This window comes from Oryctolagus cuniculus, chromosome 17 (genome assembly GCF_051225735.1).
Source record: "Oryctolagus cuniculus isolate XC-2025 breed Fujian yellow rabbit chromosome 17, ASM5122573v1, whole genome shotgun sequence".
Taxonomy (NCBI): domain Eukaryota; kingdom Metazoa; phylum Chordata; class Mammalia; order Lagomorpha; family Leporidae; genus Oryctolagus; species Oryctolagus cuniculus.
This window is the reverse complement of record NC_142883.1, coordinates 13,262,176-13,277,293: the sequence shown is the minus strand read 5'-3', so window position 1 is coordinate 13,277,293 and position 15,118 is coordinate 13,262,176. Positions and strand designations below refer to the sequence as shown.

At 46.7% G+C, this 15,118-nt stretch overlaps 1 protein-coding gene across 12 annotated transcripts in view; it reads left to right on the top strand.

Moving 5' to 3' along the window:
• The first annotated feature begins 836 nt into the window (after positions 1–836).
• HELZ (helicase with zinc finger) overlaps positions 837–15,118 on the top strand; it is a 182,608-nt gene continuing 168,326 nt past the window's right edge. For 6 of the 12 annotated variants that reach the window (XR_016223505.1, XM_089316769.1, XM_089316768.1 and 3 more), the window contains exons 1-3: positions 840–976; positions 2,228–2,283; positions 7,006–7,062. The gene's annotated coding sequence lies outside the window, so the exon portion shown is untranslated. Of the gene's footprint in view, positions 977–2,227; positions 2,284–7,005; positions 7,063–7,214; positions 7,317–8,177; positions 8,306–15,118 lie in introns of those variants that run through there. The other 6 variants (XM_089316767.1, XM_051825837.3, XR_016223506.1 and 3 more) reach the window with 4 other exon arrangements.

Here is a 15,118-nt window from a genome sequence, read left to right as displayed (position 1 = left end):
TGAAAGCCTGGGGCCCCGGCTTCTTGCGAATGCAGAGCGTCCCGGCAGCATGTCGTTCCGGAGACGCGCCCGCAAGGACACCTCTCTAGGAGTCGCAGAAACTTGCCTGAAAGGAAAAAGAGCAAACGGAGCCCAAGGCCAGGGGTCGGCCAGGGTACCCGCCGTTCTGGGAGGCCGGATGCTGGGGCTCTCGCGCCGGCCGCATCCGGCGACCCCGGGCATCGCGCCCCACCCGGAGCCAGAGCTCGCACCTGCCGCCCCCCCCCCCCCCCCCCCCGAGTTACCTGCCCCGGGAAGCCACAGTCCAGCCGGGACTCGAGCCGGGCGCATCCGGCGGAGCCCGGAGCCACCGCATTCCTAGGGGCGGGGTCCCCACCTAGAGGGGCGCGGGTCGCGTTCCCGGCGGAGAGGAGGAGACCGCCGGCGGCAAAGTGAAACCGAAGAGGGGGTAAAAGTTGCATCTAGCTTATTCCTCCCCACCCCCACGCCCCCTCATCGCGCCCCGACGTGGCTGACCGAGCTACGGGGCCCGCCCAGCCCTCGGAGCCCGACGGCCGCACCTTCCCGGCCCGCAGGGTGCCGCGGGCCCGAGGGCGGGAGCGGGGACCCTCCGCCCACGCGCGTGCCTCGGCCCACGCGCAGCCCGCCCGCGGCAGGAGAGCCTCGGGCTGACTGGCTGCAGACGTGGAGCGCCGGCGGGGGGAAGGGCGGCCGGGGCCAGGAGGCAGAGCGGAACCCCCAGGGCCACACGGGCGGGATGGGGTGACTTCCCCACGCCGGCCCGGCGCGAGGGGCGGGGCCGGCGGGCCGCCCGGGGCCACTTCGCGGCCGGAGGTGCGGCCTGAGGGGCGGCGCCGGCGGCGGGAGGCGGGAGTCGGGGGCCGAGGGGGAGTCACTTTAAAGGCTCTTTCCTACCCATAATGCTTTGTGGGGACGTTGACAAGTGGATCCAAGATGGCGTAGAAAGTAATGACAGGTAAGTCCTGACTTCCCCCTTCTCCGCTGCCGGGGCCGCTCCGCGGGCTGCCGGAGCCCTCCGCTGAGGGGACCGGACTCCTCTCGGGCGCCCCGGGCCCCGGGCGAGGCGGGCCCGGGGCCGGCCGGGGGCACGGGCGGCCCGCGGCGGGGCCTGGGAAGCGGGGCTCTTCGAGGCGAGGCCCGGACGCTGGGGCTGTTTACAGCTTCTTCCCCTCCTCGGTCCCCTTCCCCTCCGCTGGGGGCCGCGCCGCCCGGGGCTCAGGCCTAGGGGGCCGCCTTGCACGCCCCGGGCCGGCAGCCTGCGGGAGGCTTCTCCCGCCCGGGGCGCCGCGGGAGCAGGAGCCGAGCCTCCGTGCACGCTCCCCTCCTCCGGGTCGCGGCGGGCGGTGGGGAGCGTGCGGGCCTCCCACGCCCCGCTCGATCCCCCCTCGGGGCTCGGACTTCCCCGCGGCGGGGGCGCGCGCCCGAGGGTGGGCGTCTGGGAAAGTGGGTCAGGGGCGCGTCCCCACCTTCGCCCGCGCGGGGCTCCCGGCCTGAGGTTCACTTTCTAACCACCCCCCCCGCTCCCCGCCCCCTCCTCGGAAACGCTCATTGGCCCCCCCAAGCTCATCAACACAAATAAAAACAGACTCTTCTTCCTGGAGATGCCCACAGGGGTCCCCTTCGGGCTGCAGCCTCACCTCGGAGGACTCTGCTCGCTCGCCCCCAGTTGTTTGTGCCGTCTACACCCTCGTGTTGTTTTTCCCCCCACTCCTGAGGCTCCTTCAGACAGGGCCGGAACCCAGGGTCTTCCTCTTCTGGGGTTGGAGCCTGCAGGTTTTGTTTGCAACTCAAGCATTGGCATCCACGCTTTTCAGGCAAACCATTATTATAATAAAAAGTACAACTCCAGATAGGGTGGATTCGGGGAGCAGGGGCGCCTTGGCTGGGTCTCTCTGAAACTCCTATTCGTGAGGTTTTGTTTTTTTCTTTCTTTTCTTCATCTCTCTCTCTCTTAAAGTTGTCAGTGCTGAAAATGATTTTATTGTTTTTGATTTCAAGAGCACTTTGTCATTTATTTTATCTCAGTGAAAGGAGATGTTTTCGTTTTCAGGTAAAAGAAACCCCTTTGAAAGCTGCTGCACCATTTCTGTAACTTCTTCTGTTTGAGGTTGAGATGCCCTCACACGTAGGCTGAGACACTGTTTGCTGCTGATGTTGTCTATTGCTGGTGCTGTACAGACCTATTTTACTTTTCTGTTTGCCCCAGGAATCGGATGAAGTCATTGATCACTAATGAACTACAGTGCTGGTGAGATGTGTAAGGTGAGACTGCAGTTAAAAAGGAGTTCCCTGCTTTCCTTTTTAATTCTAATCACTCCACATGGGTAAGGCTGAAGCTAAGGAATTTGATGGATCCAGCTTTATGTTCCAAATATATCACTCCAGCCACTGGGTGTATGGATTGGGCTACATTTAGCCGGGTAAAATATGTCCAGGGGACTGGTCTCTCGGTGGCTCCAGCATGCTCTAACACACTGGAGCTCATCCCCAGCCAAGTGTTATTTGCAGCTCTCCTTGATCACTCTCTCCACCAAGGGTAATTATAGTTTGCCTCTTCAGATTTCCTTGTGTAACTTTAATTGGATGTCTTAATTTTATCTTTTACCGTCCACTACTTACTCTGCGTTGAGTATTAGCACGTGTGTGGGGTTTATGTGGCCACAGTCTGGGATACTTGTCAAGCACACCCTTTCCATGGGAAAGAATTATCCCAGGCAAGTCCACCACTCCAGCTTCTCTCTTCTAAAAAACGGAATAGGATTTGTGTCTCTAATAATTACTCTAAAGTAAAAGTGACAGTGTTGAGTTCTGTTTAGGGATGAGACTAGTTGGTCATCATTTTACGGTCACCCATGGTGTGTGAATTCCAAGTGTTGATTTATTTAATGGAACTTGGAATACTTTGGATTTAAAGGGCATTGATAGGGTGTTAGTATATGGTTAGTACTCTGCTAGGGAGAGGGAGATAAGTGGCTAATTTTGTGTTTTTCACAAGCATTTTTTTTTTCAACTTTAAAAAATATTTTGCTGTGATTTCTTCAGAAAAATGTAAATAACTATGGTCAACTGATTGGTTACTATAAATTTTTTTTTCCCTTTCCACATCTGGGCCTCTGGATTTTGAAATCTTCACCCAGACTTTTCATATCTGTTTCATCTGCTTCAGAAAAGTATGTTGTACATTATTTTCTTCTCTTGATTGAGGTGTATAATTGGCATTTTGCCTTACTCACACACACACCTTGGGAAAGGTGGGCATAAACCAAGATTATTCTTTCTAAGTGCATATACCATGTTTGCTTGTGTTTAAAACTCAGCAGAGTTTATGTGTATTAAATCTAATTTTTGCTTTTATTCTTGGCAGAGCAAATCTGAACTTTGAAATTTGTTTTCTGTTTGCTCATGGAGGCCTTATCTGTAGGCTTCCCAATATGAATTTTTTTTTTTTGAGACCTTCAGATTATTTTGTAGAAAGGAACAGATAGTCTGCTTTTTGCCTATGGAGATTGTTCTTTGTAGTCTGGAATTCCGTATTGGAAGTGGGGGATCTTGTGTGGCTAGTGTTGCTTAGCCTGAATGGTGTCAACACATTTTTTGCAATTTTCCTACATGTGAAATGTTAGTATTCACTTCAAAGTGAAGTTAGTGGTGGGCCACCAAACAATTTGTTACACAGAGTGTTCTAAAACGGGAAATACCATAGTATTGAAGGCTGTGGTGAAGTAGGAGTCTGTGTCTTTGGGCTGAATAAAGACATAGCTTTTTTAGTCTGTCCTTTTGGCTGAGAAGCTGGGACACTATTTTTAGGTAAGGCCGTAGTTTTTGGGAGTCAGTAAGTACAGCCTTGTACCTCTCTGTCAGCAGGGAAACTGGATTTTTGCACTGTTAGCAAGAAGTTTTACTTTCTAATGCCATAAATGTTCAGTTGACACTCTCTTGAAGTCTGTATTCATTTGTGAACTATACAGTTTTCTCTGGAGAGGGAAGTGATGCCACAACAACAGGAGAAATGATTTCTACTTGCAGAGGGCCTTGTAAATCTGCAGTGTATTCATGAAAGGCTAAGAGTGGTGCAGAGGGACCTGAAAGTAAGTGGACCAGGTCTTACAACTGCATCTGTGTTCTTTGTTTAAGAAGTAGGCTGGGCATCAATACTGGATGTACATCAACCTGGAATTGTTTCTCAGACTATATATCAGATCCAGATCCAGATCCAGGCCCAGGCCAAGAAATAAGATCCTTTGCCTGTTGTTTCTGATGTGCAGAAAAGTTTGGGCCAGATTGATCAAGAGTTGCTATCTAAAATAAGGGGAGGAATTATGCAAAAAATTATAAGCCACTTGTTCAGATTGTTTGTTTTCATAGACTTAGATATGAGTTCATGCAAATATAATTGAATTTCTGCGTAATATTTTGAAATGTTTCCTAGAAGAGCAGTATAATCCAGGTGGAGAGTCTGGCCACTCTAGCTTGCAAGTTCATTTCAATTCATGGGCGTAGCCAGGACTGCTTGTGTAGGAGAGCGTTGGTTAGAAGAAGGCTGCAACAGTGAGGGACATGGGATAGAGCTGTTGAGTAACCATGTGTCTCTTAGAGGTAGTCGTCCTCTTTTTAGAAGACAATCAAGATGTAAGATGAAGACTTTTTATTTGTATACATAATTATTTCATTGAGCTTCCAATTTTCTGAAAGAAGTTGAAAGTTTGTCAATCCCCAGGGCTGGTGCTGTGGCATAGCAGGTAAAGCTGCCACCTGCTCTGCCAGCATCCCATATGGGTGCCAGTTCTGGTCCTGGCTGTTCCACTTGCAATCCAGCTCACTGCCAGTGTGCCTGGGAAAGCAGTAGAAGATGGCCCAAGTCCTTGGGAGACTTGGAGGCTCCAGGCTCCTGGCTTCAGATCGGCCCAACTCTGGCCGTTGCAGCCATTTGGGGAGTGAACAGGTGGATGGAAAACTTCTCTTTCTGCCATTGCTACTGCCTCTGCCTCTCTGTAACTCTGCCTTTCAAATAAATAAATGAATCTTTATATATAAAAAAAAAAGTTTGTTAAGCCAATATCAGTGTTCATATCTTGTAGATTGTACAGGGTCAGTTTCTTCAACTAGCATCAGGAAGTTGTCTGATAAAAGCAGAGTTTATACATTTATCTTGCTCCTGGACAAAAACACCTTATTCAGCATCAGGTTCTTTAAAGAATGTATGACATGTTTTGGACTGGACCATTCTGAAGTGTGAATGTTTGTGATTTTTGTTATTTCTGGACCATATTGTAGGTGTTTTTGGCATTCTGAATTTGCCTTCTTCTTCTGTAGAAATTCTCCTTGTGGTGAAAATATGCTTGTCATAAGAACTTCCTGACAGTAGGCAATACGTGTAACACAGCTTTTTAAACTTTTTTTGAACAAAACTCATACATGACTTTGATGAATAAATTTTTATTATATATATACATAAAGGTGTATTTCCCTGAGCTGCCCATAGTAAATAGTTGAGTGCCAGTTAGCTTTTGGAAGACCCTTTTTTCTGAAGAGGGGCACTGGCAGTCGGGCAGGAGAGAAATCAGGAACGGCATGGCCATTCATCGAAGCGGAGTTTAGATGTTGCACAGGGACTATTTGGTTCTTATTTCCTGCAATGTGTGGTAATAGTGATAACCTCAGACTACCATCAGTTGAAGATAACTGTAATTGAATTGTTGAACACACAGTTAATTCTGTTGTCAGATTGGTGAAGTTTTGATTTGATTTTTTTTCCCCAAAGCTTTACTTATTTGAAAGAGTCATGGAGAAAAAGGGAGAGACACAAAGAGAGATCTTCCATCCTCTGGTTCACTCTCCAGATGGCTGCAGTGAAAGCCAAGAGCTTTATCCAGGTCTCTCACGTTGGTGGCGGGGGCCCAAACACTTGGGCCATCTTCCGCTTCTCTTCCCAGGCCCCCAGCAGTGAGCTGGAATGGAAGTGGAGTAGCTGGGACCCAGACTGGCGTTACATGGGATGCAGGCGTCGCAGGCAGCAGCTTTACCTGCTACGCCGCAGTACCGGCCCTTGATCTGATCTTTTAAGGAAATATTTGGGAATTGAATTTATGTCATTTTAGGGTTGGGATGGATAATAGTGGTAATGAGATACCATTGGTTGAATTTTATGATAGACTGCACATTGTATTTATAGTAGGCTTTTTGTAACTCATCATCTCCTTGAATTCTCCCGACAGCTCGCAAGACAGTTGTTAACTGCATTTTGCAAAGGAAGAAATTTAGTCTTTCTTTTTTTTTTTCAAGATTTATTTATTTATTTTAAAGGCAGAGTTTCAGAGAGGCAGAGGCAAAGAGAGAGAAAGAGAGATCTTCCATCCACTGGTTCACTCCCCAAATGGCTGCAGTGGGTGGAGCTGGGCAGATCCGTAGCCAGGAGCTTCTTCTGGGTCTCCCACGTAGGTACAGGGACCCAAGGACTTGGGCCATCTGCTGCTGCTTTCCCAGGCCATAGCAGAGAGCTGGATCGGAAGTGGAGCAGCTGGGACTCAAACCAGGGCCCATGTGGGATGCTGGCACTGCAGGTTGCGGCTTTACCCACTATGCCATAGTGGCGGCTGGAAATCTAGTCTTAAATGTGAACTAACTGGTGTCCAGGCACCAGATTTGTGATGTCGTAAAGCTGACTTCCTTTATGAAAAGCCTGTGCTCTGGTGGCTGTAGGTAGTCTTTTTTTTTTTTTTTTTCCCCAAATAAGGACATTTAGTCTTTGAGAAAGTAAGTGATTTACCCAAGGTCACACAGTTCAGTAGCAACATTAATGCAAGCTTTTATCTCTGGGTGCTTATCTCAGGACTCTGTGTCCAGTGCTGGGTGTGCTACATTTTATTGAACCAGGGTGGACCAAAAAACTAGATGCTGTGAACATTGGATACAAATGCTTCAGAACTGATACATGGGAAAATGGTGTTTTCTGTGTATTTAAAGGCTTCCTTCTCTCTTTTTCAGAAATTATAAAGAGCTCTGATGGGCTATTTGGGTGTTACCCAGTGCAGTGAACTGCAGGTGAGTAAGGTTAAAGAGCAACTCACAAAAAACCAAATACGCAGCAAGGCTTGAAAAAGAGGAGGGGCAGAGTCGGGGAAGGAGGGGCTGAGTGGAGGGGCTGCGGTGGGGCGTGGCGCGGTGAGGTTGCTTTATAAGAGCCTGGCCTCAAGGGGCAGGTCCTGGTCAGCTACTGCTGGAGCGGACTCCATGGCCGACAGACTCTGAAGGCTCTGCCTGCTGCTTGGTCAGACTGTTTAGCTGGAGAAGGGAAGGTAGGTTGATCTTCCACCTCGGTTCAGACGAGTAACTGCCCAGAGGCCCGCTTGGCTGCCTGTGATTGCAACTCCAGAGGCTCTTCACTGTTTGTGTCAACGATCTTGCGTGGTAGTCGCCCTGTGTCTGCTGTGTGCTGTGTCCTGCATGATGGTGCATATGTGTCTATACTGCGCCCTGCGAATTATTTCTCTTCCGCTGAAATGCTTGCTAGTAAAGACAGTTTAGTCATGAATATTTATTATTTCACAGTAAGTAATTTTCTTGGTCTATTATAATATCTTGGCCTTTTGTTTTGAAACTTAGAAAATGGTAATACTACAGAAAAAAGTTGCAGTAATGTTTAATAGTGTCCTTGTGGGATGTCGGGCCTCAAACTGGTTTTTGACGTGTTTCAGTACTGGTCTTTTGTTAGACATGTCCACCTCCAGAAAGCGTTGGCTCTTACTAAGGTGACCTGGCATCCTGCTGTTTGCGCTCCAGCAGGGTAGCATTTGCAAGAGCATCGTGAGCTGCTCTCCACCAGTCTGGTGGAAGCTGCAGTTTTTAGCATTGCGTTCTTTGAAGTTGAAAACATGCGAGTGCACATGCACATGCTCAAAAAAACATTTTTTTTTTCCTTTTAACTATCCCCAGGCCTCCTGCCCCCTAGTTTCTGCCTTTTTACTGATAATAGTCTACTGTCACTTTAGCAAATTGGCCTTGAGAATCTCCCAGAGTTTAATGTGGCAGTTCAGTATACCTTCAGGGCTTAGATGAGACTTAGGGCTTGGCAACTTGCTGATTGTTAAAGTAATACTTGGCTGAAGAGCTTCTTTGTTTGTTGAGTGTGCTTGTTTTGCATGATTTATCCCCCACAGACTCTTGGGAGCTGATCAGAAAACCGAGAGGCAGTTTGCTGGTCTTTGAAAAACTAGGGTCTGGGGCAGTCATTGGTCATCCTGAGCAGAGAGAGCTGGAAAGCTCTCAGTCACGGCCAAAGTGAACGGTAGGCAGGAGAGGTGGTTTTCTTCCTGAGACTTTATCAAGTTTGTGTCCTGGAACCCCTCTCTGGGTATGGTAAAACTTTTCTTAATATTGAGTAAGTTGATAGGAAATACACTGTTAAGTGAGTTATTACCCTAAAACAGTTGGTTTTCTTTTCGATATTCCATTTCAAAATACATACATTTTTAATTATAGAACATTATAGTTTGGTGTTTTTAAAGACACATGCCAGGGCATGAAACGTGTCCTTGTAGATTTTAATTTATATGCTGAAAGGCCACAAAAATAATTTCATCAAGTCATGCTCCCATAATTTGCTTAAATCTTTTAGTGCTGGGTGTTTATGTTCCTGGCTGGTTTTCAGTTAACACTTTTATTTAAAGCACTACAGGCATTATTGGTCTTTCTTCTGATTAATTTATATCTCTAGGATAAATTTGACAGTTCATTATCTTAAAGATCGTGAATATTTTTATGACTTTTGGTGTATATTGTCATACTGTTTTCAGGGGTGTTGTGCCAGTTTGCATGACTAACACAGACATGGATATAACCTATTCCAGCAGACACTAGACAGAATTCCATTTTTTCCCTCAGTTTCTTGCTAATTGTAATAGTGTAAAATGGCATTGCTAGGGGTGGGTGGTTGGCATAGCAGTTAGGCTGCTGCTTGGGGTGCATGCATCCCATACTGGATGCATGGAGTATTGGAGTTTGAGTCCTGGCTCTGTTCTCCATCCCAGCTTCCTGCTAATGCACACCCTGGGGCGCAGGAGGTGATGGGTCCCTGCCACCCACATAGGGAACCCAGATTGAGTTCTGGGCTCTTGGCTCCGGCTTCCCAGTCCTGGCTATCGCAGACATTTGGGGAGTGAACCAGTGGGTAGGAGAGCTCTCTGTCTTTCAAATAAATAAAAGGAAAAAATGACATTTACATTTGTGTGTTATATAATGTTGAATTTGGCTCTGTGTCTCTTCATTGCGAATTGTTCATTTGTATCTCTCACTGTATTATGTGATAAACTATTGATAAGGGCTTTGGATGGTAAGGCACGTATAATCAGCTATCGCACAGGTAATGATTAGGAAGATAACCAGAGCATGATCAGTGAAAGAGTTCATAGAAGTATAGTGTAAATGGAAAGTGATCATAGGAATAGTGGTTGGATTGGAACAGATGGATCATTTCAACATTTGATTCAGTAAGTATTCATTGGGCATCCATTGTGTAACACATGTATCTTGTATTATTGTGGTATGTGCTGGGTTGAAGGAGGGGACTGCTTGAGGCCTTGCCACTTCGGAGTTCTGGCTTGTGTTGTTCCTTTGTGGCTTCGTGGAGGACTGAGATCACCACCCTGTGGACATCTTTTACTCATTCATGCTGTGGCACACTCTTTGAGAGACTCTCTTCCAAGGAATTTGAAGATCAGTGCAATGTTACTCCCACTGACAAGGAGACGAGAGAGGCACCAAAAAATGACACAGGAATTTGTTAGGTGCTGTGAAAGGAGTTTCTCCCGGTTCTTGAGGATTGAGTGGAGGGAGTGATACTGCCCCCTTGGGGACAGCAGAGCACTTCAGCTGGAGGGATGGCACTTCCATTGTGCCACCCTAAAACAGAGAAAAAGGAGGGAAAGAAGAGGGTATTTTAGAGGGAAACCTCCAGGTAGTGCGAGGAAACTGCCTAAGTTACCTGAGCCCTGGGACGTGATACATAAAGGAACAGGATGGAAGATGAGGCTGCCAGTAGGGCAGGGCCGATTTTGGAGGTCATTAATGTCAGGCCAAGGATGACGGAGGCTGGGTAGTGAGAAGGACTTTGACAGGACTCATGGTAGTAGTCGCTGTGGGGTTGGAGGGCCCTGAACTGAGCTGGTGGCCTTGGGAAGGCAGTGACGGGTTCACAGAGCTTGTGCAGTGGAATGGAGGTGTGCTGGCTGATTGGATGCGACAGGGTGGGGTGGGAACAGCAAAGGCAAGGCTGTGGTTTCTGTGGTTGAGTGGCAGGAACAGGGAAGTCAGGAGGAAGAAGGGGTCTTAGGAGTTTCTGAAAAGATGAGTGAGGTTTTGATTGTATTGAGTTTAAGGAGCCAGTGGAAAGTTGAAATCGGATTTTTTTTTTAATTTTTTTTATTTTTATTTTTTATTTTTATTTTTTATTTTTGACAGGCAGAGTGGACAGTGAGAGAGAGAGAGACAGAGAGAAAGGTCTTCCTTTTGCCGTTGGTTCACCCTCCAATGGCCGCCGCGGCCGGCGCGCTGCGGCCGGCGCACCGCGCTGATCCGATGGCAGGAGCCAGGAGCCAGGTGCTTTTCCTGGTCTCCCATGGGGTGCAGGGCCCAAGCACCTGGGCCATCCTCCACTGCACTCCCTGGCCACAGCAGAGGGCTGGCCTGGAAGAGGGGCAACCGGGACAGAATCCGGCGCCCCGACCGGGACTAGAACCCGGTGTGCCGGCGCCGCAAGGCGGAGGATTAGCCTAGTGAGCCGCGGCGCTGGCCTGAAATCGGATTTTTAAACTTAGAAGGAACTTTATAGATTGATTGGGGCAATAGTTAAGGAAGTTGGGAGCCTTGAGGAAGAAGAATCAGTGAGCTTTCACAATTAATTAAATGAGCCGAGTGAAGACTGAAGCTTCCTGATTCCTGGTGGAGAACCTTCTTCTTTGCCTCTCACTGAGCAGCGCTGATGTCTTAGTGGCATTTCCTTGCTCAGGTAGCACTCCAGGCAGAGTTGGGAGCAGCACAGTGTGTGTTCTGAGGGCTTTATCTTTTAGTTAAAACATTTTTGTATGGAAACTTTCATGCATACAAAGATGGAAGGAAGAGTATGTGGGTACTTCAAAAAATTTGTGGAAAAAATGGAATTAAAAGATGTTTATTTTGGTGCCCCCCAAATTGGAACCCATGTATCTGAGGGGGAAATGTATGCTTTGTGAAAAAAGCTATGCATGAATTTAAAAAATTTTCACCAAAGTAAACTTATTAAATTTGTGAGGTAAGGACACATACACACACACACACAGGGAGAAATACCCTGGTATAATTAATCCCCATCTTCCAACTTCAACAGCTGTCGATGTTGTTTCTTCTGTTTCTTCCCTCCCTATCAATTACATCGAAGCAAATAGGATAAAGTGATTTGGTGACTTTGAATTTTACACATTTGCAAGATAGGAAAGTGGAATGGCTTGTGGGGTTTGATCCTGGGCTTCTGGATGGAGTCTGGAGTAAAGAGAACTAGGATTAACTCCAGAATTCCTAGGCTGCCTCAACTTTGTTACTAAATCTTGTTTTCATAATACTGAAACTTGGTTCTTGTTGAGTACAGGAGAATTAAACAACCAAAAAAGACTAACCCCACCACTCAGACTTGTTGTAACTTATCATTAAATTTTTTTGAAGATTTATTTATTTATTTGAAAGTAAGAATTACATAGAGGGAGAAGAGACAGAGAGAGAGAGAGGTCTTCCATCCATGGGTTCACTCCTCAATTGGCTGCAACTGCCAGAGCTACGCCTATCTGAAGCAGGAGCTAGGAGCTTTTTCCATGACTTCCATGCGGGTGCAGGGCCCAAGCACTTGGGCCATCTTCTCCTGCTTTCCCAGGCCACAGCAGAGAGCTGGATTGGAAAAAGGAGCAGCCGGGACTAGAACCGGCACCCATTTGTGGTGCCGGTGCTTCAGGCCAGGGTGTTAACCCGCTGAGCCACAGTGCTGGCCCCTAAAAATTTTTTTTAATTACTGATTTTCGTTTTTATTTGAAAGGCAAACACAGAGACAGAGGAAGATGTCTTCCATCCGCTAATTTACTCCCCAAATGTCCGCAACAGCCAACTTGGGCCAGGCTGAAGCCAGGAGCCTCCCACGTGTGTTTCAGGAACCTAAGTACCTGAGCCATGATCTGCTGCCTCTGGGTGTACATTAGCAGGAGCTGCAATTGTAAGAGGAGCAGGTAGAACTCAGAACTAGGCACTCCAGCAGGGGCCGAGTTTTCCAGAAGATTGTGTTAGTGGCTATGCCAACTGCCCATCTGACACTTAAATATCCTAATGAACTTTTGATTTTGAACTCCTTTAGGTTTATAGGAAAGTTACAAGTGTAGGCTAACATTCTTTTTTTTTTTTTTTTACTCTTTTTTATTATTTATTTGACAGATAAGAGTTAGACAGAGAGAGACAGAGAGACAGGTCTTCCTTCCGTTGGTTCACCCCCCAAATGGCCCCTACAGCCGGCGCTGCGCCGATCCGAAGCCAGGAGCCAGGTGCTTCTCCTGGTCTCCCATGCGGGTGCAGGGGCCGAAGTTATTGGGCCATCCTCCACTGCCTTCCCAGGCCACAGCAGAGAGCTGGACTGGAAGAGGAGCAACCAGGACTAGAACCCGGTGCCCATATGGGAAGCCAGCACTGCAGGTGGAGGATTAACCAAGTGAACCACGGCACTGGCCCCGTAGGCTAACATTCTTATGCACTCTTCACCTTGTTTCCCCAGTTACTAACATCTTCATTTCCATCATACATTTGTTTGTCTAAGAAGCCATGTTTGGTGTATCAGTATTAATGAAATTTCAGGCTTTGGATTTTACCAGTTTTTCCACTAATGTCTTTTTCAGTTCCAGAATCTGTCCAGGATCCTTTACTGACTGTGGTGGTTAGGGCTTCTCAGTCTCTGGGCTAGGACAGTTTCTCCCATTTTCGTTGTTTCTCATGACAATTTAACTGCTGTCTCTGCAAATCTAAATTTCTAAAATATATCAACAGCTAAAATTGAGATTTAAAGAAACCTATTATCTTTATTTTCTCTGACACATTTTACGGAATTGACAATAATTCTGCAGATAACCTTCTTTTACTGGAGATTAGCTTTCTTAGTTTCAGTAATTCCAAATTACTTCTTGAAGAATTTGAGCCTCTCAAATCATTTAACATGCTTATTAATCAAAGATATGAAGAAATAAAATCTCATATTTAAGAAACAACAAATTACACTAAAAGGCTGACTTCTAGAAAAGGTTGCTGCCTGCCCAGAAAATTTTAATATAATAAGAACATTTTCCATTCTTCATTTTTCCTTCCAGGTTGTCTGTGTAGCAATAATCACATCATAATCCAAAATAGTTGAGCTTTTAAGCTAAACATAACTCGATGTAAATAAACCACAGTTGCATTATTAGACTGAAAGTGTACCACCATCACCCTTGATGGCTGTCTTTAGTTTACCATCAGGTTATGTTCTAAAGCTACTTTTTTTTTAAGGATTTATTTATTTATTTGAAAGTCAGGGTTATACAGAAAGAGGAGAAGCGGGGGGGGGGGGGGGGAGAGGGAGAGGTCTTCCATCCTATGGTTCACTCCCCAGATGGCTGCAAGCTAGAGCTGTGCTGATCCGAAGCCAGGAGCCAGGAACTTCTTCTGGGTCTCTCACATGGGTGCAGGGGCCCAAGGAGTTGAACCATCTTTTACTGCTTTCCCAGGCCATAGAGAGCTGGATTGGAAGTGGAGCAGCTGGGTCTTGAACCGGTGCCCATATGGGATGCAGGCGCTTTAGGCCAGGGCGTTAATCTGCTACATCACAGCACCGGCCCTTTAAAACTACTTTCAATTCAGATGTTTGAAATTCAGAACAATTTCCTGGAGGAATAGGTTTATGCAGTATTAGGTAAAGCTGCTATCTGCAAAACCAGCATCCCATATGGGTGCTGGTTCATGTCCTGGCTGCTCTACTTCTGATCTAGCTCCTTGCTGATGGCCTTGGAAAGCGCTGGAAGATGGCCAAGTGCTTGGGCCCTTGCTACCCATGTGGGAGACCTGGAAGACGTCCTTGGCTCCTGGCATCAGCTTGGCCCATCCGTACCATTGCAGTCATCTGGGGAAAAAACCAGCAAATGGAAAATCTCTCTGTCTTCCCTCTTTCTGTGTAACTCTCAGTTTCAAATAAATCAATAAATCTTTTTTTTTTTTAAAAAAACAGAGTAAAGGTTAGTGGGAAGATATGAGGTGACAGATTACAAAATTATCTCTGCTATATATATACACACACGCGCATATCAATGTAACTACTTTATATATGTCCCATTTTGCAAGTAAAAGGAAGCAAAGAACAAGTGGACATGGTGTGGATTTTTGGCCTTAAGACGTTGCTTGGGAAGCTTGCATCCCATATCGGGGTCCTGGCTCTCCTGATTCCAATTTCCTGCTAATGCACACCCAGGCAGCAGGTAATGATCAAGTATTTGAGTCCTTGCTACCCAAATGGGATTCCTGGATTGAGTTCCCTGCTCCTGGCTTTGGCCTGGCTCAGTCAAACCTGGCTGTTTCGGGCATTTGGAGAATGAACCAGTGGATGGAAGATCTCTGCCTGTCTCTCTTTGCCTTTCAAAAAAAAATGAAAATAAATAGAAAGTAAAAAATAATTAGGTTTTCTGTTTTTATCATTTTAATCACTAAAAGTGATAACAGAGATTTTATCTGGATTTTTTATGTATTTAAAATATTTTACTTTGCTATACTGAATTCCATTTATTAAGGAGTTTCGGAGAATTTTTTTTTAAAGATTTATTTATTTGTTTGGAAGTCAGAGTTACACAGAGAGGGAAGGTGAAGCAGAGAGAGAGAGAGATCTTCCATCTGCTGGTTCACTCTCCAGTTGGCCGCAATGGCTGGAGCTGCACCAACCCAGAGCCAGGAGCCAGGAGCTTCCTCCGGGTCTTCTATGTGGGTGCAGGGGCCCAAGGACTTGGGCCATCTTCTACTGCTTTCCCAGGCCATAGCAGAGAGCTGGATTGGAAGTGGAGCAGCTGGGACTTGAACT